General features: G+C 45.2%; 1 protein-coding gene and 1 long non-coding RNA gene across 3 annotated transcripts in view; one reads left to right on the plus strand and one right to left on the minus strand.

Annotated features, from left to right (window-relative positions):
• Positions 1 to 869: 869 nt before the first annotated feature.
• On the minus strand, positions 870 to 17,913 carry LOC144113924 (uncharacterized). Its single transcript, XR_013310914.1, has 3 exons — positions 16,281 to 17,913; positions 15,737 to 15,842; positions 870 to 1,105 (listed from the first exon to the last, which is right to left on the minus strand). It is a non-coding gene; the product is annotated as an uncharacterized LOC144113924 (long non-coding RNA).
• Positions 17,914 to 18,237: 324 nt separating this feature from the next.
• Positions 18,238 to 21,675, plus strand: part of mus101 (mutagen-sensitive 101) — a 52,359-nt gene continuing 48,921 nt past the window's right edge. The window contains exon 1 of one of the 2 annotated variants that reach the window (XM_077647319.1): positions 18,238 to 18,382. The gene's annotated coding sequence lies outside the window, so the exon portion shown is untranslated. Of the gene's footprint in view, positions 18,383 to 18,609; positions 18,675 to 21,675 lie in introns of those variants that run through there. The other variant, XM_077647320.1, reaches the window with a different exon arrangement.

Here is a 21,675-nt window from a genome sequence, read left to right on the forward strand (position 1 = left end):
CCCGCATACCGTAAAATAAACTGGTCCCACATCGTGGCAGGAACAGGAGCGCAGCTGGGGAGAGAAACTGCACTTCGAAAGCACCGTGTGACAGGGGTAGTAGACGAGTGGTTCTTCACGATGGCCACATGCAGCGCGCTGCATTGCCATGCTTCATCGGTCAGGACAGGTAAGCTCTACGGCCGTTGCGTATGCTTATATTACCGGCAGCTTTGTCGCACTAAAATACGCGATTTTGACGGGAGCAAAGTGCCAGTTTGTAAATACCGTCGGTTTGAATTAAGCGATTTCCCTGTCTGTGTACAGTACACACCTTACATACCCCTCTGGCAATAATGGCCCTCAGCAGCTGAGAAAAGAAAAAAATCTGACATTAACAGGTAATGCAAATTCACTCAGCTACCGTTCTGCTTGAGGAAAGATAGGTTACAACAGTAAGAGAAGACTATAAATCAAATTTAGCGAATATTTAGGGCCTCTTGTTAGCAGTTAAAGCCTGATATTACCCAGTTTGTGCACCCAAAACTGCTAGGACTGTTATCTTGCCTTTGTAAAATACCTACAAAGAACATTCAATTCAAAGGGCCTCAATTACAATGTTCAGTGGGCTTCGGCACCCGTTTGGCAGTTGTCTCAAAGCAGTATGTTGGCGAAATTTTTTTTTTTTTCATTAGCTTTGTGAAGCATTTCCTGCTGCAATGGCATAAACAGGAAGGCAATATGCGGTTCTGCAGCAACACTTCAGACTGTGATGCGACACACGGCAAGCACTTACCTCAAAGATGAGCAGGTTGCTCAGAGGAAACAATGTGGTGGCTGGGTATGGCCTTAAAAAAAAACTGCTTTGTAACACGGTTTTTCTATACGACCAACGAAGTTGTTACTCATTTATTCATACGCTTCATCAATTACTGACAAGGCGTGTCGGTAGGAACACTTTATTTGGCAAGGAAGTCCTGGCCGACGTGGGCCTAATGCGACTCTGCCTGTAGGCCAAGGTGCAGACTTGTGGGCACAACCTTGAGCCAATAGCCTGGAACGGGGAATAGGTACCTTGGACCAGAGATTGCCGCGCCATGCAAGGTCGGCTGCTGCAGTCCCTCCACTAGTGTCAGTCATGCACAGGGTTGGATGCCATGAAAAGAGAAAAAAGTATGCAAGCTCAGAACAATAAAATGCAACTAATAAGCCACTAAGAGAAACCCACAAACAAATACACAAAAAAATGGAATGCATACGAGGGAAAAAAGATAAGGAGATCTCCCAACAAGCTACAGCAGCAGCCCACGCACTCCTGTAGTGGTTTTGCGTATGGACATTAGAAAGATCCTTAAAAAAAGAATAAAAGGAACATTGTTCAAGATGTGCCAGAGAAACCACACACAAAAAGAAGTGTATACAAGGCAGAAACCAAGAATGAATAAAAACAGTCAAGACAAACAACGAAAGGGTTTCTCAAAGGCTTCTGACGCTGGCACACAGGAGCTCACAAGCTCCATATGCTAAACCCAAAACCTTAAAGGAGCGGAGACATCAAATTTTTGGTTGGAGTGTTCTTAGTTTCAAGCATTGCATACTCCCACCCGGTGCGTGATACGTGCTCCGCAATTTAAATATGAACATTAAATATTACCGCATTATTTATACTGAGCGATTTCGGTTTCTGAGTGTCGGGGTGCATTACGACGTCACTCCCGAGGAAGAGCAGCAACCCTGGTCATGTGGGTTCCAAAAGTAATGACACAGGGACCGCTGCATCGTCTGCTCTCGTACACATGGTGTGCATATTAGGGCCTTTCGAAATGCCGGCCAGTACTGCGATATGCTTTATTTTCGAGTAGTTCAAATTATAAAACATTTGAAATTACAATACAAACATATTTCCACAAAATGCAGTGATGAAAAGAAACATTTCATACAAATATTTCATTCCTCTTCATAATTTATCGCATCCTAAAGCTTACTGAGCGTCTCAATGAATGAGGGAAAATCATGTAGAATGGTACAATTAGCCTGAGCCATAACTGTGTTCAGGAAAAAACATGACAGCTTGACTTTGTAAGCTGCCGAACGACAATGTTTCGGCTTTTCATTTCTCGGCCTTTTGGCGAAGATCATAGCACTGAAGCGCGACCTTCTGGCAGAGCATCCGCCTCACATTCGGGAGGTGCTGTGTTCGATTCCCAGTGCCGCCGGGTACACACCGGTTTTAAGATTTCCCCGCCATGGTGCTCGGCTTATCTAGGGTGAGATGCTTGGGAGAAGGGTCTTCGACCAAACCGTTGCCTTGATGGATCAGAGATAAGTTCCGCCGTCAAGCAACCCTAAATCCACCTCGTGCGGTAGAAGCCCATCTTTTTTTTTAACCCGTCATGCACACCTGCTGATGCGTGTGAGCCAGCCACAACGGTAGCAATCAAATACCGCCGCACTTTGCTCTAAGGGGGTTTGTGAGCGGAGAGTGCTTATGTCACATCTACCTTGAGGCTAGAGAAGTGAACGTTATGAGTTTTGGACTGCGGGTTTTAACCACGTGGAGACGTTTTTGTGCCCGCATTTGATGGGAATTTTGAGGCGCAGGCTATTCTTCCCACGCAGAGCAGCCCTGGAGAGCCGAGCACTAGGCCGGGGGACCGCCTGTTCCTATTGGATTAATTGGCTGGTGGACCGGAGGCCGCGGGAATCGTACCCACGACCTCCCGTAGCCAAGGCGAGCACTCAAGCATGAGGCCACGGCTGCAGTGGAGATGCTCTTGTCACAGTTCAGACACTAAAAAGGCGTATGACGTGATGTGGCATTGTTGAGAAACATTAATGACACAAAAAATCGATGAACAGCAGCTTAAGCTACAACAAGAGTGAGAGCATTAACAAGACGACCTCTTCCACACTTTCTTGTGACATGCAGCATTCTTAACGGGACATGGCCCACTTAACTCTTGTGTATGGGTTTCACCACACTGGAATCCCTGGGCATAACGGACCCACAGATGCTGGCACATTTCAACTAGGAATCTGTGCTGAAATTTCAGCAGCTGTTTTCCTTCTCACTGGACGAAAAGTGCCTGACTGATCCGGACTCTTAGATTTGGAAGTTTGTTAAAATTATGCTCACAAGTTCTTCCTTTTTTTTAATGGTTCATAAGAGTGGTGGCCATATGTGCTGACATTACATGTGCTTTCACAAAAGAAACAAAACTCTGAGAAAATTCTGGTAAATTTCTAAATGGAACACTCTGCATGCTTTCAGGGACTCCATACACTGTTCATTGTACTGGAAAAGAATATTTCAGGCTTTCAAGAAGGAACCCTTGAACAAGAGGGCTGACAAAGGTTGGTTTGCTCATCACTGAGAAGCACTGCCTTTTACTGCCTTTCCAATGAAGGCACACTCTGGCACCCCTTTCGATAGCAGCAATGCCACAGGACAAGCACCAAGCATTTCCACAAAAAGTAACAGCTTTTTACGACCTCGTCATCACAGCTCGAACCGCAGAGAAACTAGCCTCTGTTTGTTTGTTTCTGCAATAGCCTACAAGATGGACGAGGCCTGAGAGCAAGATTTACAGATCGATTTTGATGCCACATTGGGGTGGCGTGGCACCTCGCATCAGTATGCATTTACTGAGTATTTTCTTCTGCGTTGTTTGTTGTTGTTATTTGTGTACATTACTAGTTTTTAATTAATTATTACGTGTATTTTGTTTCTAATGCCTGTGCCATATTTTTATGCTTGTATCGCCCTCCCCTATGTAATACCCTCGCACGAGGGCCCTTAGGGGTATTGTAAATAAAAAATAAATAAGTATACTGAAAGCGCATGAATTCTGCACATTCCTATGACTACGGCTTATTCCACAGAAAATACTCTTGAACGTAGCTGTGTCTATTGATATGCACCAGACCAAACTTAACGAGGAGTGCGGCAACCTGTACAGAACCAACTAGTACCGTATTTACACGCATAATTTGCGCCCTCGCATAATTTGCGCACCCTTAACTTATCACTCGGGTTTACAAAAATTTTTTTACTCGCATATTTTACGCACTGTGCTGCGCTAGACCACCATCATGCACGCGGGCTCTACCCAGTAGCATTCGGCTATTCCGCGTGTTTGTTCGGAAGGCTTTTTGAATCTATTGTGCACTGGGCATTCATGGTGGTGTCGGGCCGCTGTTACAATCGCGGTGGCACCAGCGGCATCGCCACTCAGAACGGCCAGCAGCGCTTTCAGGGAGGATCGGCAGCTGATAGAAGAGCCAACACCGCTGTTTGTTTGGCTGATGCATGTGACTTGACTGCCGGCTACGCTTTTCTCTGTCGCTCTGACGGCTTGTGTTTGTTTGTTCGGTCGTGTCTTGCGATGGAATATCACAACTATACGGCAAGTTTCAAATTGCTTGTCAGCGCCTTATCATGACGCGGAGCGGCGAAGCCAGCGAGAATAACCGCGTGCGCACAAGTTTGTCCATAGACGACAATCGTTGTGTCAGCAAACTAGTGTGCATGTGGTTATTCTCGCTGGCTTCTCAGCTGCGCGCCGTGATAAGGCGCTGACAAGCAGTTTGGTCGATACTCGCGCGGTACTGTTAAAGAATTGTGTGGTCTGATAATTGATTTATTGATTCGCGGTTGCTTTCCCAGACGAAGTTGCGAAAGCAAACTTACGGAATCTGGAACTATCGAACAATTGGCTGAATTTTTTTCGGGGGCCGGCCAGCGTAGGGTGCGGGTTCGGGTGCTGACGTGTACGCAGCAACATACACTATACCTATATTGCGCGTTATGACCTTTGTGGAGTTTAAGTCGCGCTCGCGAAATCCCCGCGTAATTTGCGCACCCCCTTCTTAGAGCCCTAATTTCTGAATAAAAAGTGCGCAAATTATGTGCGTAAATACGGTATATACAATGCTCACTTAATTGAAGACAAGAAAAAGACAGCTAAAACAGACAGGCTGCCATGCCTAATACTCATTAGAAGCAAAACTATGTCATGCCAATAAGAACGGACCGTGTGCTGGACACTCACAGTATCGTTAAAACTCGCAGCAGACCTCTGCGTTAATTTCAGTCCATCCTTTTCCGAGACTTGACCACTTTCTTGACGGTATCCCTCACAACTGCCAGAATTTTCCAGGTAAACGAAATTCCTCTGGACAATTGTAGGTTGCTAGACACCCTTTAAAACCGTCACAGCCCTTCAAAAAAATACAGTAGAACCTTGCTGTTCTGTTCTTGGTTCGTGTAATCAGCAGTATCACAAAACGAAAAATTATGCGTGTTGTGCTATTTTTATTCACAATACAAATCCTGGATAACTTTTTGAAACGATTCCCTGATATACATGTCCATAATTTTGCCAAATTCTGACCACATGATGCATTCAGAGACCAAGAGAAAATGCCAGCCAAGCTAGTCATCATTTTTAGATGCTTTGCCCACATGCAACTGAGCACTGCGGAGAAGACGCCGCTGCTGCCCTGCACAAAGGCAAGGACACAAAGCATCTTAAGAGCAGCTGCGGCTCTTCCACAATGCACAAGTGTAAGGGGACAAATCTGAGAACGGTAAGAAATAGTTGACGGACTGGACATGCCATGAAACTTCACTCCCATGGAAAACAAAAATATGGAAACAACTTGCAAGCGCTAGCAAAGGAACTTTTCAAAATTTGTGCCAGCACATTCACAAAAGTTTTATTGAAGTGAAAGAGCTAATAAATGCCAGGGACTAGGAAATGGCGCAAAACCTGGACATAGAGACAGTCACGTGCAGACCAGCAAACGAATTTTTCATAGAGGCTAATTCAAGCTTATTGCTAAAACATTGCATTCATAACCCCCCAAAAAAAAACATGAAGGGGGAAAGGGGGGAGAGGGGAGAGAGAGAGACAAAAAATAAAAGAGAAGGTGGCACAAACCTTTGCCTTAAATATGCAAAAGGCGTTTCGTACCATTTGCAAAAGCTATCATGTGAGGATTTCGCATTCATTGAAAAGCAGTGTGCAATCACTTTGAAATCAGTGTGTGGCAGATTAGCCAGCAAATAAATTACTGTAATATATTTACAGTAATTAAATTACTTTTCTTGGTAATTTATAATGTAATTCATTACTTTTGTGGCCTGGTAATTTAGTGATGTAATGAACTACTTTCAAGCAGTAATTTCACGGAAAAGTAATCAATTACCAGCAATATTACTTTTCCTGCATACCGAGTCCGTGCTTCTCCTCGTATCTGCCATGCTTTGGCCTCGCGTTTGGGAGATGAGCATACACAAAGCAAAGATGCAGTTTATGGGGGTTTAACGTCCCAAAGCAATCGACTATGGCTATGAGGGACGCCATAGTGAATGGCTCCGGGAATTTTGACCACCTGGGGTTCTTTAACATGCACTGACATCGCACAGTACACGGGCCTATAACATTTCACCTCCACTGAAATGAGACTGCCGCAGACGGGATGAAACCAGAGTCTTTTGGGCCAGCAGCCAAGCACCATATAACCAATAAGCCACCGCGGCGACTCCAAAAGCAAGAATAAATTACGGACACACTAGAGACTACTTTCATGCTTTGAAGGTGAAAAACATTCACTTTTTAATTTATATTGTTTCCTTACTTTCTAGTGACACACCTACTCATTAGCTTATAGTCATAGGGTAACACATACATTAAATGAATCATTACTTGCCAAGAAACAACGCGGTTTTGTGGCCGATGGGTTGTGTGATCACCTCGTAATTTGAAGGCCCTGGGTTCAATTCTCTGCAGCCTTGGAAGAAATTTTTCTCTTTGCTGGCGATGTCATTGGGGGTTATGGACCACTTTTCCTGAACATTGACAACAATGCCGGGTATCGATGTTAATGTGCCACTTAAGGCTTGTGCCTTAAAAGCGTGCAAGTAGTAATAGCCAGCACCCCAGGGAAGCACGCGGACGAGAGGTGCGCGCAGGCGTCAGCACTGCCTTGGTGAAGAGTCTGCATATCAGTCACAGGACTGCTACACATCTCCCTGCACTGCATAAGGTCTCACACACAAACGCACTGCATGGCCACCTGGAGAGCTCAATGACCAAGGCATGCCATATGGCACCTTCACGCAGACGCACTGCGAGTGCTTGAGCAAGTACTTTGACGTCATTGAGTACTTTGACACTGACAAAAAGTCTCAACTGACATGTATAAGAAAGTTGGCCACGAGTTGTCGGTTTTTTGTGGCCTCATCTGAGGCCGTATTTCTAACTCAAGGGCAAGATAGGCAACAGCATCCCAGCGACATGCAATGTATTTCCACCAACTTGCCTCCAGAACAAATCAATTGAACAGCAGAATTGGCAGCTTCTCGCGCGCCTGTGCATTTCTGGGATGATGCGTGGATAAGCAGTCACTGCACTCCCGCTGTTTACGCGGATGACAAATTCTTCAAAATCAGGATGGTGGGACCATATTACACATTGAACAATGTACTTCTGATTGAAGAATGATATGACAAAGACCTCATCTACATCAGCAAAGGGGCAGTTCAAATTGACTAAAAAGGGGAAAAATTTCTGACGCCCATTTTCAAGCTCAGTGGCGGTGCAAACAAAAACAAAAAACTCTAGAAATTTTGCACAAGCTATGGCCAATGCGCAACATTTTAGCATCGAAACAAAGTAATTTTCATTACTTAAGGCAGCTAATTGTAATGTAATGTCATTACTTTGAGACCAGTAATTTGTAATGTAAATACTTCTGTGATTTATAGGAAAGTAATTAGTAATGGAATTTAATTACTTTTCAAAAGTAATTTTGCCACGTATGGTGTGTGGTCAGCGGCTGCCTAGGGAACTTCTCAGTGTCCTTAAGTTCTTATGCAAACAATGACATACCACCCAGTTTCCTACATGTGACAATGTCCATGAGAAAATGGAATATTGTGACAAAGACCACGAAGCTGGCTGTGGTGCGTTACAGAGCACTCGCGCTAGGCCAATGGCCATTAAATTATATCTCTGCCATCGTTCATCACAACTCACTCTTTGGACAGCCACCACGTAACAATATTATACACCACACAGCATTTGCATTGGAGGGAATGGCCAAGAGCATTTTCCATTTGGTTTTCTGCGTGCTAAAGGAATATAGACACGTAATTTTGGTGGCATGTTTTCTTCTCTACAATGATGCAGAAAATACTACTACGCATGAATCACCATGTGATATTTGCCCATGACCGCTAAATAATTTATAATTGAATTTTTTCTGTCACGCTGTTTCAGTTTCAACAGCCGAACAATTGCTGTGATGTCAAAGAGTGCTTTTGTGTCACGTGAGGCATCGAAAAACGCCCATATAATCGCTGCTTCATCGTTATGATTTACTGCACTGCTGAAGCCAGCCTTCCTGAAGAGCCGGAATGCTAACTAATGTGGAAGCAGCGATTATATTGCAGTTATTTCATGCCTCACGTGACCTGTAAGTACACGTTGGCGTCACAGTCCTCATTCGGCTGTTGAAACTGAGACCGAAACAGCACGAGAAAGAAATGCTATTATAAATTATTTATTGGTTATAGGAGAATACCAGGTGGTAATTCACGTATAACAACGCCTTACACATCGTTACAAACAAAAAACACGCACCCAAAAGTTAGGTGTCTATACTCCTTTAATTCTTTAGACCCACCATTCTGCTTACTGATCTTGCTTTGCAGTTCATCTGCTGAGCGACTTAGCGATATAACCTGAGAATTGCAGATTACTAAAATATTCTCCATTAACTCTTATCCCCACTTTTCCCAATCCAGGCCTCGGAATAGAGCAGGTATTCCTAAATACGTCCTGTTTACAGGAGGTATTTTGTTGCAGAGGACGCATTGTGGAGACTCATTTTTTTTCTGCATGATTGGTGATGGATTAGACAATGCAGTCCAAGACTTCTTCAGCACAGTTTGGTATTGGCACTGTTCCTTCCATCACTGGCAAAACACCATCCAATGAAAGTAATGCCTACGTGGAAGCTGAAGACAGCTAAACTTGTACTGTTGGAAGAAACTGCATGTGTGCTAGACACTTGCTTGTTCACTCAAATACGGCCTAATAGAGCAGCTGGGACACGAGACCTGGCTTACATACCTTCGAGGCTGCACTCGTAGCTATGTGATTAAAAGGTTTCGCCTGCACATTCTTTGAAATGCCTCAGGTATCATCTTTTACCAGGTCAACGTATATACTCAGGCTGCTTTCAGTTTGGGCATATTGTTACATGGCGACCAGCCGAATTATAAGTGGCGATGAACGATGGCAGTGAGATCATTCTAATGGCCCCTCGCCTATAGCGCGACCTTTCTGTTCCCGCGCCGCTGCCAGCTTCGTCGTTTTAGTGACACTACCCGGGGCTGCCGAGCGATCATCCCGATAGTGAATAGAAGAACACACCGACGGAGAGACGGCTCAGTGGAGATGGGTTCAGAGGAGGACGGTACAACACAAATGGCATGGGGGGAAGTGCTGGCTGCCACGATGAAAGATATGTGTGAGTGAATCCTAGTCGACGAAGCGCTTGGGACACAGGTCACCAGTAGCCAACGGACGAAGCCCTTGAATGCACCGAATGGCATGGGCAGGGGGGTGGTGTCCTCACGTGTGGGCGGCGTCTCGGGTCGCGGCAGCGTTGTCATGTCAACGTGTCTTGTGGTCAGGGCGGGGGACGGGACTGCGGTGAGCGGCGAGGTCGATTCAGGTTCGGCGGGCTGGGGCACAGCGGGGCAAACCAGGCGCACACGGCCGACGATAACGGCAGGCAGAAGACTCCGAAGATCCAGGACTAGGATGGGGATGATACCCCGCATCTCACACCAAATGTTAAGTGGCGACCAGCCGAATAATAAGCGGCGATGAATGATGGCGGTGAGATGATTTTAATGGCCGCTCGCCTATAACGTGACTTTTCCATTCCCGCACCACTGCCAGCTTCGTCGTCTCGTGACAATATTGCCGCTTTGCACAGTTTTTCCACAGTGCCGTGAGGTATGCCTTAACGAGGTTTTACTGTACCTGTGAGTACTAATGTTGCTGAATTTGATGCGTCTGAACGTGAAATCTGAACCGATTCATACACCTTCTGCAGTAATGCCCATGATCCAACTATAAAATTGAAGCTCTGATCTATTACTATGCGATGCATTCAGAACAGGTGCTGCCCTTGATGGTCTCGCAGATAACTTTGACCACAATGGCAACAAAGGCATCAAAGGTTGCCTCCAAACTATAGCTCTCCACCATTCGTGGCATGTTTTCCGCTGCTCTACTATCTTTCTCCACAGTGGCCCACTCATAACTCACCTCAGTTCTGACTGCGGGGCCAATCCAGCAAACAAGTCTTATGCAGTACTGTTTGGATGGACCTTATGGCCATGCCACTGCTCTAATTACACCCTACCACTTTCGCTCGGCCCCATGGCGACATTCCTAACAGAGGTGGGGGAAGGAGGAAGTTGGAGCACCATGAAAGCCAAATGTACAACAAGGACGTAGTGCAGTGGCCTCGCTCAAAGCTCTTGCCCTGAGCTCAAACAGCACAGGTACTTCTGGTCGAGCTTACAACTTCGTCATGCCCGAGTTGACAGCTCACATCGAAACACACACATCGAAACAAATTTTTAATTACGCACGCCAACAATGCCACATCTATTAAGATACGGAGGATGATGTTAAGCCATCTATGCCCTAACCAACCCAAAATTCTTACCACTGTCAAGTAAATGACCTCGATTCTCTTCGGCAATACATCCAGCTCATTACTGTTCACAGCTATGGTAAATTGTCATTTTGACCTCTCACATTTTCTCATCAAGAGGCACAAGGGCAATTGGTTAACTGTCTGGTTCTTGGGACCAAGTGCCATTAAGCAATCACTACAAGCACTGGACAAACACTCCCTGAAGGGGCCACTGAAAATCTTGCACCAAAGTTGCAAATTATACTGTTTGAAAGGGCACTGCTTTTTATTTATTTATTTGTACCTCAAAGGACCACAAGGGAGTATTACATGAGGGGTGGGCTGACATGTATTAAAACCTCCTGCCACAGAATTTTTCAGAAAAGGCAAACTGAAGAGCTAAACTATTCATCTACATCCTTGAGGCTTTTTTTCCTCCCATAATTCCTACTGCACTAGAAGCCGTGTGTTGGTGCTTGAATCTGAATGCCACATACCCATATGCGTGCAGCACACATCCTTTACTAGCATAGCACCACGTAAGATCATGTCAATGCCTCATTTGGGGGCAATGGGTGCAAGCACACAGAACAGTAGGAACAAAACACAAACACTAATGCTGTGTGAGTCACCCCTGTGCTCTGTCTATTTTGGGCTGCATGTCTCAAGATGAAGAACAACCCCCTCCCCATTTTCCTCAAAAAGTGAAACTACAACAAACATCTACTCCTAACTTGTGAAAACAAAATGACAAACATAGAAGGAAGAACATAAACATGCCTCGTCCTTGTCTTCCCATGTATTCTTCAATTATGGGAACTACTTCCTCGTTCAGCTACCTGTCCTACCTACATTCGTCTGTGGCTTCTTGCCTCTCGCCACTACTGCTTGCCTCTAGGGGCACAAACATTGCCAGTTTCACAGCAGGAGGCCCACTTTCAAAATTACAATTTGCTAGATCCGTGACAGCCTAGGTGCTTTCTCTACTATACAGGCAGGCTTTGTTCATTTGGGGTCTGCAGGTGAAAGCTGTTGTCTTAATAGTGAATGTTTCCATGTTTCCTTTTTGTTTCTTCTTTCCATGTAATGGCTAGGACAAAAATTGTCGCCCACCCTATGCAAAGGAAATATAGCCACATAATCATAAGGTCTCTTCCATTTGGCTGCACTTTCTGCACTAGTTCAAGAAGTGCAGCACGAATTTTAGGCTGGCTTGCACTCGCCTAAATGGAAGTGCAGCTGCGGTGCAGCAATATGGCGGTGACCATGTCCCTCATAGCCTGAGTCACTTTGGGACGTTAAACCCCCATAAACTGTAACCTTTCAGCAAATAACTGTCATCATTTCATTAAATAGCACGTGCCATAACTTCTCTGGTTCTTCGACCTACACATAGAGGAGGTGAGTGAGGCATCATGATGAAAACCTAAGCGGTCAAGTCGAGTTGCATGGGCAGCATTTCAGCGCTAATTCGTAAGTCGCCTGTGTGTATACATGCCACGATTTTTTTTTCTCCGTGAAACGCCAATTTCCTAGAGACGGTACATGGTAAAACAACTTCATTGCAATTTGCTGCTTGAAAATTCTTCCAAGTGCTTCAGGATTTTGGTGGTCGTTGGTGTCAGCGGCATGCAGTTGGCTGCAATTTCATGACGACACCAAGGCTATCAGACAATCGGGCCTGCACTCGACCATTCGTTTTGGAAGTGGCCAGTGCCAAGCTGCATTTGAACTGCCTGAACTGACGCTGCACGCTGCTGGCACCACTGCGGAACTTCACAGAACTAGTGCAGAGAGTGCAGCCAAATCAAAGAAACCTATCATGACCACAACCTTAAAAAAGTGGCAGTTTGGGCTTGTTGGTATAGCATATTAGAAGACATAGTGCAGCACAACGGGACAAAGAAGAGGAGCACACAGGGCGAGCGCTTATCCTGTGTGCTCCTTTTCTCTGTCCCACTGTGCCACACTATGTCTCCTTCTAATATCACCACAATGACCTGTCAGACACTGAAACAGTGCCTTGTGAGCTTTATGCACCTCACAAGCTTCCAAACAGTCAAAGGACATCAAGCACATTGTCCACAATGCTCATCTTTTTAGTACCGCTGTCACACGGGCACCGCAAAGGCCTTTGAGAATCAGGTCCTTATATCCAAAGGCGTAAGGAGTACAGCGACACGGCACAAATGTTGCACCTTTGCCGCTAAGGGCCTTGGAGGCGAAGGCGCTTGTCAGAGACCTTTGGAGCCTAAAGGCGCGGCCTTCGAGAACCTGCGATCGCAGTGCCATCCAATGTCAAAAGGTAAAAGCAATAAAAAAAATAGATACAGCCAACAATGTTTAAAAACTTTTTTTAAAAAATACGAAAGGTGTGTCTGGTTTTGCTTTTTGTGTGGGTGTTTATATTTTATGCCCAGATTTCAAGACAGTGAAAGTTTTGCAGCAACACCGGGTGCCCATTGTGGCCAAGTCAATACACAAAACCTGCTGCTGATGATGAGGGTAGCTGTTGCAGTACTTTTAAGGAAGCAATCAGAATAAAAAAATTTGTCTGAGCTCAACGAATGAACAGAATACCCCACTTTAATTTTAAAGCACTCACTTCAGTTGCCTCGAGCACAGCAGGGGGTGCTAAGCCTGAACGACTGTTTCACCAACGCCTCCTTTAAAAAACTATGCCTGTCAAAAGAGACCCTCTTGCTGAATCGCACTCTTTCCCATTTGCCAGCGCTTGCCACTCATGGCGCTACTGGCTGACACTAGTCCCGTCTGGCCCGACCGTGCGCAGGCTTGTTGGGCGCGTTTGTGCGTTGGTTCGTGAGAGATCAACAAAGCAAAGTTTTATTCGCTGGTGTCACCGTGCGCAGGAATATGCCGTGACGTTTCGTTTCCTTCGGTTTGTGTACTGACAGCGTGCATAATGAGGTACTGCTGTGTGCATATATGTGCGTACATCAAGTGCAAAAAAATAAGGACCTCGGGGTATCATTCCACAAGATTCCTCCCAACCTCGAATTGCGCCAGCGATGGATAAAGGTTGCAATGGCTGATTTCCTTGAATACATCGAAAGACTAAGAAAGGACAGCCACCCTGACAAAATTTCTTTACCAATGAGACATACACAGCACTGGTCCTGACAACATCGAATGTAGCATGCACTCGTTACCTTCTGAAAGAAAAGGAGTTCATATTTGTTTTGACTCGAAAGTTTTCGAGTGATATCCGACTGAGGCACTGTTCGGGTTCCTTCGAAGGACAGCAGGTTGCAAAGATGCTATGGATGTGAAGTCTGTACTCTGCGGACTTGAGAAAACGTTGAAGACTGGTATTGTGTCTGCATCAGTTCGAAGCAATGTCAACAGCTCAGCCTCATTCTGTACTGATGCAGCGGTTTTCATTGGAGACACTCAGAAATTAACGCAGCTGTACAAGCAAGGGCTTTTTCCCATCAACAGCAAAGAACAGATTGCGAGATCTTTGCACTACACCATGGCTCCCCAACTCCAATGTGGCTAGTGTATACGCTTATTGGTGGATATCTGGCCAGGGTCTTGTCAGAAAGGTTCAGCTGCAAGACCTGCATTCAACTTGTGGAAAAGCAAAGGGCAGTGGCCCTGTTGATGGGCTGATTGCTCACCAAGGCCGTGCATGATGGACTAAAGTATCCAATCAAAGAGTTATAGTGCCTGTTTTGATAGTTACTAGACCTCAAGCGGTTTTTTTTTTTTTTTGAAAAAGGCATAGCGCATGAAGACAGGACAGTGGAGAGACAACACAGGATGAGCGCTAACTGAAAACTGCAGGTTTATTTGAAATCCACACTCGAGGAGGTCTTTTTCAAAAGTGATGCACCAACAAGCCCAAAGTTCCACCCTATTAAGGCTCAAGCGGTTTGTCGACATAATGCTGTTTCACAGGAAATCCATTTCCAAACCGCTAGAAACAAATATGGAGCATGCTGTTGATGTGCTTGTGCAGCACATGCCCATTTTGGAGCGCAAGAATGAAGAGCCAGGCCACAGGAAGAATCGCTGCTGACTAACCATATGCTTTTAATATCACAGACAAGAATTCAGTTGCCAAGATGTACGCAAATTAAGAAACCATTGTCACGGAAGCTGCTAAAATTGTAGCATGCCAAGTGGCCAGTTGCAACCAGACAAGTTGAGATAAGTACTGAAATAAACATTCGATTGTTAAATGTATCATGTGGTTGAGTGTAAGAAAATTTGGGCCGTGGGAACGAACCGAAAGCTTGTTAAAAAGCACGGCAAATCACAAAATCGAGGAAAAGCACAGTTTTTGGCTATTATTATGCTTTGAGTTTCTCCCTAGCCCCGTGAGCGACAGCTGAAGTGTTTGGCTAGTGGGCTAGTTGCTCGCGATTGACTACTCGCGAAACTGCTCGCGACTGACGCGGCAGCTATGCCACGCAATCATATCGCTTGTATCACTTTAAATATTCACGATAAAAGCACTTGAACAGCGCTTCGTTAGCATACTCGACGAACTAAATTAAATGTAGTGCGATATACAACTCTACAACCAACATGAGCAGCGCAAGTGGTGGGCGGCGCGCATGTTCCAGCAGCGTTCTGAACGACGACATAGTGGCAGCTAGCAGCGCCACGTTGCGGGCGGCATGGGAACCACGGCGGTCCTATTGTGTGGCGCCGGAACTGACAGGCATAGTTTTATAAAGGAGGCGTTGGTTTCACCTTTAGGCTGCACCGTGTAGCTGCGTCGTTGCTCCTTTAAGCTTTCGCTCCTTTGGTTAAAAAAGGTGCATTTGCTGGAAAGGCCTTCGAGGAATGCCGTGTGACAGGGGTATAAGGCATCTTTACAGCATTAGCTGTAAAAAGGTCTTAAGCTTAAAGGCCTTAAAAGGAAGCTTGCTTTTCCAGTTGCCTCATGCGCTCCATGCTAGTTGGCCACCTGGGCCCAAGCACCTTCCCCACGTCAAACCGATGCTCAGCGCAGGTGGCACAGCACTCGTTTTAAAATTCTCACAGAAGGTGGAGGGCTCACCTTGTGGCACCTTAAAGCCTTTGGTGCCTCAGCATCCTAACGTCCCATTTGATCAGCCTCTGCGCCAGCAAGCGAATGCCGGACTCGAAGCAGGAATCGGGAAGGTCTGTGCATACCAGAAAACTGCCTGTCAGTTTTTCAAGTGCTGTTTTCTGAAATAAATGTGAATTTAAAAGAACAACACGTTTCGCTCTGCAGACACCAAAGTGTAATCGCTTATCTCGCCGCAATGTTTGCACCTGTTTTAGAAAGCGAATTGTAACAGCAGCACACAATTGTAAAGTGCAGCATTATGTCAACACTCTACAGACTTTCCCAGCCGCGGGGCCACAAAAAATCGGACCGTATACAAAACTTATCGCACTAACGCTTACTTCAACTGTCAAAAGTTTCCCGCCATTTTTCGGGAGCACGCAAAAGCTGGTAATTATGCGTGTTTTACATGACCATGAGTTACGTTGGGCTGGGTTGACAAATATATAAAAACACGCTCAGTGCATACTCTTTTCTACTGAACTGCACAGAGCTTTTGAGCAGAACTTACGATGATACAGATGAGTCTTTCCCTCCGGGCCTTTGGGTCCACTGCCGGGCAAGCGGGTTCAGTGCTAGTCCTGGGTTATCTGCTAACACAAAATATTCGGGCGCAAGGAAGTTGACAACGGAATGCCGAGTATCAGATAACGGGCAATCACTCAGTACGTGCATACCAAAATATTGAAAGCAGAAATTAGTCACGTGCAACACGATCACGCGCTCTTCCCGCCGACCGCCCATAGTCAGTGCTGCCAACCTCCAAAGCTGCTTCTCACCCAATTTTCAAGCAAAAATTCTCTAGATTCCCTTAGATACGAAAAAAAATGTATTGCGAACAAATGTATATTTATGCGTAGTTCAGTGGCTAGTTTTATCATGCAGCTACCGCATTACCAGACGTTGGCAAGCTAATTAGATTTAAATTTGAAATGAAGGATCAGAAATGAAGAACTTTTAAATTAAGCTACAAGATAAACCGTAGCAGTCTTTGGAAATTACAAATCAAAGGCTCTATATCGTGTAATGTGTTTTTTCATTGTAACGATACGGAAGATATTAGTAAACACGCATCAGCATGTGGAATTAGGTTACGCTCATGGAATAATATATAAGATTTTTCCCCTCATATGTTGCGTCGGTATCGAGTTCAGCCGAACGGATACCACATACAAAATTACAGGAGATTGCTTTAGGAATACAGAAACTGCGATATAAAAGCTGGTTATTTGGCACTGGGTAGGCTGACATAACAGTTTGAGTCAATTAAAACAATGTTACAGCCTTTGTATGCCTCGTGTGGCCTCAACTCACTTTGTTCGTCGTGGAACTGAGAATTGTTCCCCTAATTAGACTAGTTAAGATTTCCAACAGGGCACTCCTTTCTCAAAAAATCCCGCCCTTGTTCTTTCCTAGTTATCAAAATAAACATGCAGATACTAAATAAATAAGAACTTCACGTCGTGCAGCGAGCTCCAAACAGAGCACGAGGAAGTGTCGTGTTGAGCGAAGGCGTGCACGGACAGAAGCGGGTGCAACTGTCCATGTCAGGGACCATACACGCCTGACTACGTTCACATGCAAGCGACTGAAAATTGAGCGGCGCAGCGCGGCGAAAAAAAAAAGCAACTTGTTGGAACATCGTCGTTCTGACTGCTGAGCCGCCGCGACGGCTCTTAACTTTTTCGCCGCGGCAACAGAAATTGTGAAGCGATTTCGCTTGCATGTAGAGTGAACTAGAATACTTTCACTATACTTGCATGTGAAACAGGCTCTATTCGAGTGCGCTGCGGTGTTGTGCAGGCTCCGTCAACAACGAAAAGCTTGTACTGTTTTCCAAATTTGAGAGAAAAAAAAAACTCTCGGTGCAAATGAAATTTCCCTAGATTACACCAAAAATCCATTTTCCCCTAAACAATGTCCAAATTCTCTAGATCTAGAGCAAAAGCAACGCTCGGCTCGACTCATATATATATTGGTTTTTGGGGAAAGGAAATGGCGCAGTATGTCTCATACAACGCCTCCTTTAAAAGTAAAGGAGGCACTGGTCTCATATATCGTTGGACACCTGAACCGCGCCGTAAGGGAAGAGATAAGGGAGGGAGTGAAAGAAGAAAGGAAGAGAGAGATGCAGCTGTGGAGGGCTCCGGAATAATTTTGACTACCTGGGGACGTGCACTGACATCGCTCGACTCAAACATAACTCAAACCGCAAAAAAAAAAAACTGCCGGACGTGACGTTTTTTAAACCAGATTGACGTCATTGGTTGAAATAACGCTTGCTGAAGTCAAAGCCGGCGTTTACTTTGATATCAAATAAAAGCAAACCAAATGTAAATATTTTAAATTTGTATTATATAAGTTAATATAATTGAACTTCGTGATTATTGTAAGTTATATATGGTGTCGTATGCTTACGGTACCTAACGGTTTCTGGTGCCACCAAGCGCCCAGTCATTTTTTGCTGCGGCTTTGTGCCTGTGAGAGTTCCCGCGAAATGTCGGTCGCGCAAATGTGCGTGCTTTGTCACCTTTGAAATGAGTTTCGGCTTGGTTTTTATGAGCTGATGAGCATCTTATCACTGTCTGATGCCACACGGTTCTTTCGGCAAAGGTATGTGATCCAATGTTATTTTAGACTTTGCGCTTTCAGAAACAGCTCATCAGGTTTCGACGTGCGCTACGGCTTGAGTCGGTTGTTGGTGTGATTATGTGTGGTAATGAAGTGAACGTGTGAGAAATCCTGTCTGTTGTAGCCTAATTAGTCACCTAGCATTGCGGTCGTTGTGACGATGATGATTAGAGGATATATTTCACTGCATGGCGCAAGCCGTGTTGCTCCGTAGTCCCTGTCCTCGTGCTCATAAAGGTGCTCTTGGACTGTGCCGACAAATGCTGCATTTGAGGTGGTGTGGTGTTTTATGTGGGTTATTAAGGCTTTTCCAGCTGATCGGCCTCTTTTTTTTTTTTTGGTATGCATGTAGCTTTTGACTGAGCGCTTACTGTATTTCGTTCTACCGGCAGTGTTGGAGCGGTGATTTACAGTGATCAAAGGTTCCTCAAACCCTTGGTTTGAGGAGTGCTTGCTCACACGCCCGCATGCATGTTTCTGTTTCTGGTGTGTGGTAGACGTCTGAATAACGCCGCCTCCGTAACCATAACTAACATTTCATGTTTGTACTGCAGGTGTGAGTAATGTTTGCAGATGCTAATAGAGCCAGTTGGAAATTCTGTGGTTTCTGTGTGGTTAATATTCGTGTCTGAAACTTCAATGGACTCCTTGAGATCCTGAGTAGTGAGTAGTCGCCACCACTGAGAACTAACAAGACTGGTGCTGCTTGAGCCTAGGGCTAAATAATGTAGCTTCATTAAAGATGTTCAGGCTGCCAGAACTTTTAATGCCGTACTCATCATCCAACACATTAGATACAACTGAACTCATCATACAGTACATTAGGTATAACTTTTTTTTTTTGAGATTATAGGAGGTTTTCATGCGATCTCATCTATAACTAGCAGCTTGCGCAGCATTCGCCATGTTCGCAGTTGCGTGCACAACCACTGCAACCAGCCGCAGGATTTAACTCCTGGTGATCTGTGAAATCTAAGTGTATTTAGCTTTTTATCGTAGGTAATTTCTGTTCGACCTGTAAAACTGTGTGATTGAGTGGATATGCCATGAACTACGCAAATCAGAAAAGAGCGCACATGCTGGAAAGGTTCCACTTTGTGAATACCTCGACTCATAGGAATGTAGAGGTGCTGGTGTGGCGTGCGAGTACAGGACTGCTACTGTGCGTTGAATTCACTGATATCGAGGCCATTCTTGTGCAAGGCGCAAGTTTGGCGACAGGTGAAGAAATTAAAATCTATGTATAAGAGTGCGAGAAGCAGGGGGTGAGCCCAAGAGCTGTGCGCGAGGGCCAGTGGCCGGAGTTCCGTTTTAGACGTGAGCGATTTGACATGTCTGTTCGTTTAGCTAGCTTAATTTGCCATCCCTGTTTACTAAAAGTGACATGTTAGTACTGAATATAGTGGAATCGCCACAAATTGCGTTACTGCGAATCGGCCTAGACTCCAGGTCTTGTGCATTCGAAGCAGTGATACATTGCTACAATCAGAACAGCTAAACATTCTCGTTGGGTCTGTCGTTAGTGCCTGCGAGTGCATGACAGTATCTGCGTGACCTTTCTGTGGTGTAAATAAGGCAGGTATGGCGCATTGCCTTTCTGCTGAAGCAGCGTCTATGAAACTTTAGCAGTTTGCGGACTACAGCCGCTGGAAATGAGTTTCTGCCGCGCCAGTTTTGGAATTTGGGTAATTAATCATGCGCTGTTTATCCACAATGTGTTCCACATGAGTACCGAACAGTTATCAACTGGTGCAAAACGCTGCAAGTCTTGTATATTCTTGCATGCAGTGCAGCCGGCCAGTTTTACTGTCGAGTTGTAGCTCAAGCTTGGGTGGCCGCCTAAATGAAACACTAACATACAGTTCAGTTATATCACGGCGCAGAAGAATTCTGTTGCAAACTTCATGCACAAAGAGTTCCACAAAGAAAAGTGGGTGATGACACATTTAACTCTGTGCAAAAATGTTATGGAGCACTATATATACTGTGTACCTCATGGTGTACTTGACACCGTGTGAGCCGCCGTGAAACGACTGTCAAGATGTCACGCTAACTGCAGTAACGCTCGCGCCATATGGTAGCGTGGCCTCAGTGAATACCTCCTATGTTACTGGAGCACCCCAGCGTTGAGAAAGTGGGGGGGACAAAGTCATGCGCCAACATGAGAGCCATTTGCACTGATAAAATGCAATTGCAGTGCCGTGTTTGTTGATGCAAGGTTTCCTGTTTCTATTAATGTTAAGAGGCTGTTTTTATAGTTTGATGTTGCAGAATTTTGTTTGTTTTGGCACTGTCGGTAGGTAAAGTTTTCAGTGCTTAGGGGCCATCAACTGGGCAAAATGTGTTGTGAGATCCAGTGGAAACAAAAAGATCTTATGTTGGCTAGCTATGTGAGGTATTATAATTTTGTGAAATTATCTTTTTCTTGTCACATTTTTGTTGTCAGACTGAGCACTTTAGCAAACTTCATATTGTGCGAGTGAAGTAAAGGATTTCATACGATGAGTGTAGCACGGGCCTGGTAAAGGGCAACTTTCAAGTATTCGTTGCTGAAAAGTGCTGCATAGATGGCTCATGTTGGAATCTGCCTTTCCCACAAGATGTGGTGCCCTCTGGGGTGTGTGTGAAAATTCATCAGCTACCCAGAAACTAGTTGAAAACAAATGCACGTGGGCGACGCAAGCATGACATGATTCGGTTCCTCAAGGTGCCTACTGCGTCTGCAAAGTGGCAACTGTTTGCTTGACAGCTGCAGCCATCTGTTGCTTGAGTCTGTTGCTAAAATGAACAGTGTTTGCACTGCTGGCAGTTTGTTTTCAACCAGTGGAGCTTAGGAGGAGTCAAAGGAGGAGAGGCACGTGTGCGTAGAGTGGGAGTGTGAAAAGGGCGCATTGTCCGGACTCCAGCATGGGTGAACCATAAATTTGAATAGCACAAGTTTTTGTAACTCACTGTGATATTTTTTTCGCTACCAATTATTGTCCTAAAATTATTCCTGGTGAGTTCCTGGTGCCAGTGCAAAAAGAATTGTTGAACACGGAGCATGCAAAGGAAAGTTATACCACTTCAAAAATAAAAATATGGGTTGAAATTGCATTTCACTAGCCTAGTGCCGAGAATGGGAGTTACCAGTCAGAGCTGCACTTTGCACACACATAGTGGAAGCTTGCATGCATTTGTTGCCTTGCCAGGCAGCCTACAGCCGCACTTTTGACGAGGCTGTCATTTCGAGTAGATGTCGCAGACAGGGCAGCGGCGACTACCATAGCAGCTGA

The sequence above is a fragment of the Amblyomma americanum genome, chromosome 1 (assembly GCF_052857255.1).
Source record: "Amblyomma americanum isolate KBUSLIRL-KWMA chromosome 1, ASM5285725v1, whole genome shotgun sequence".
NCBI lineage: Eukaryota > Metazoa > Arthropoda > Arachnida > Ixodida > Ixodidae > Amblyomma > Amblyomma americanum.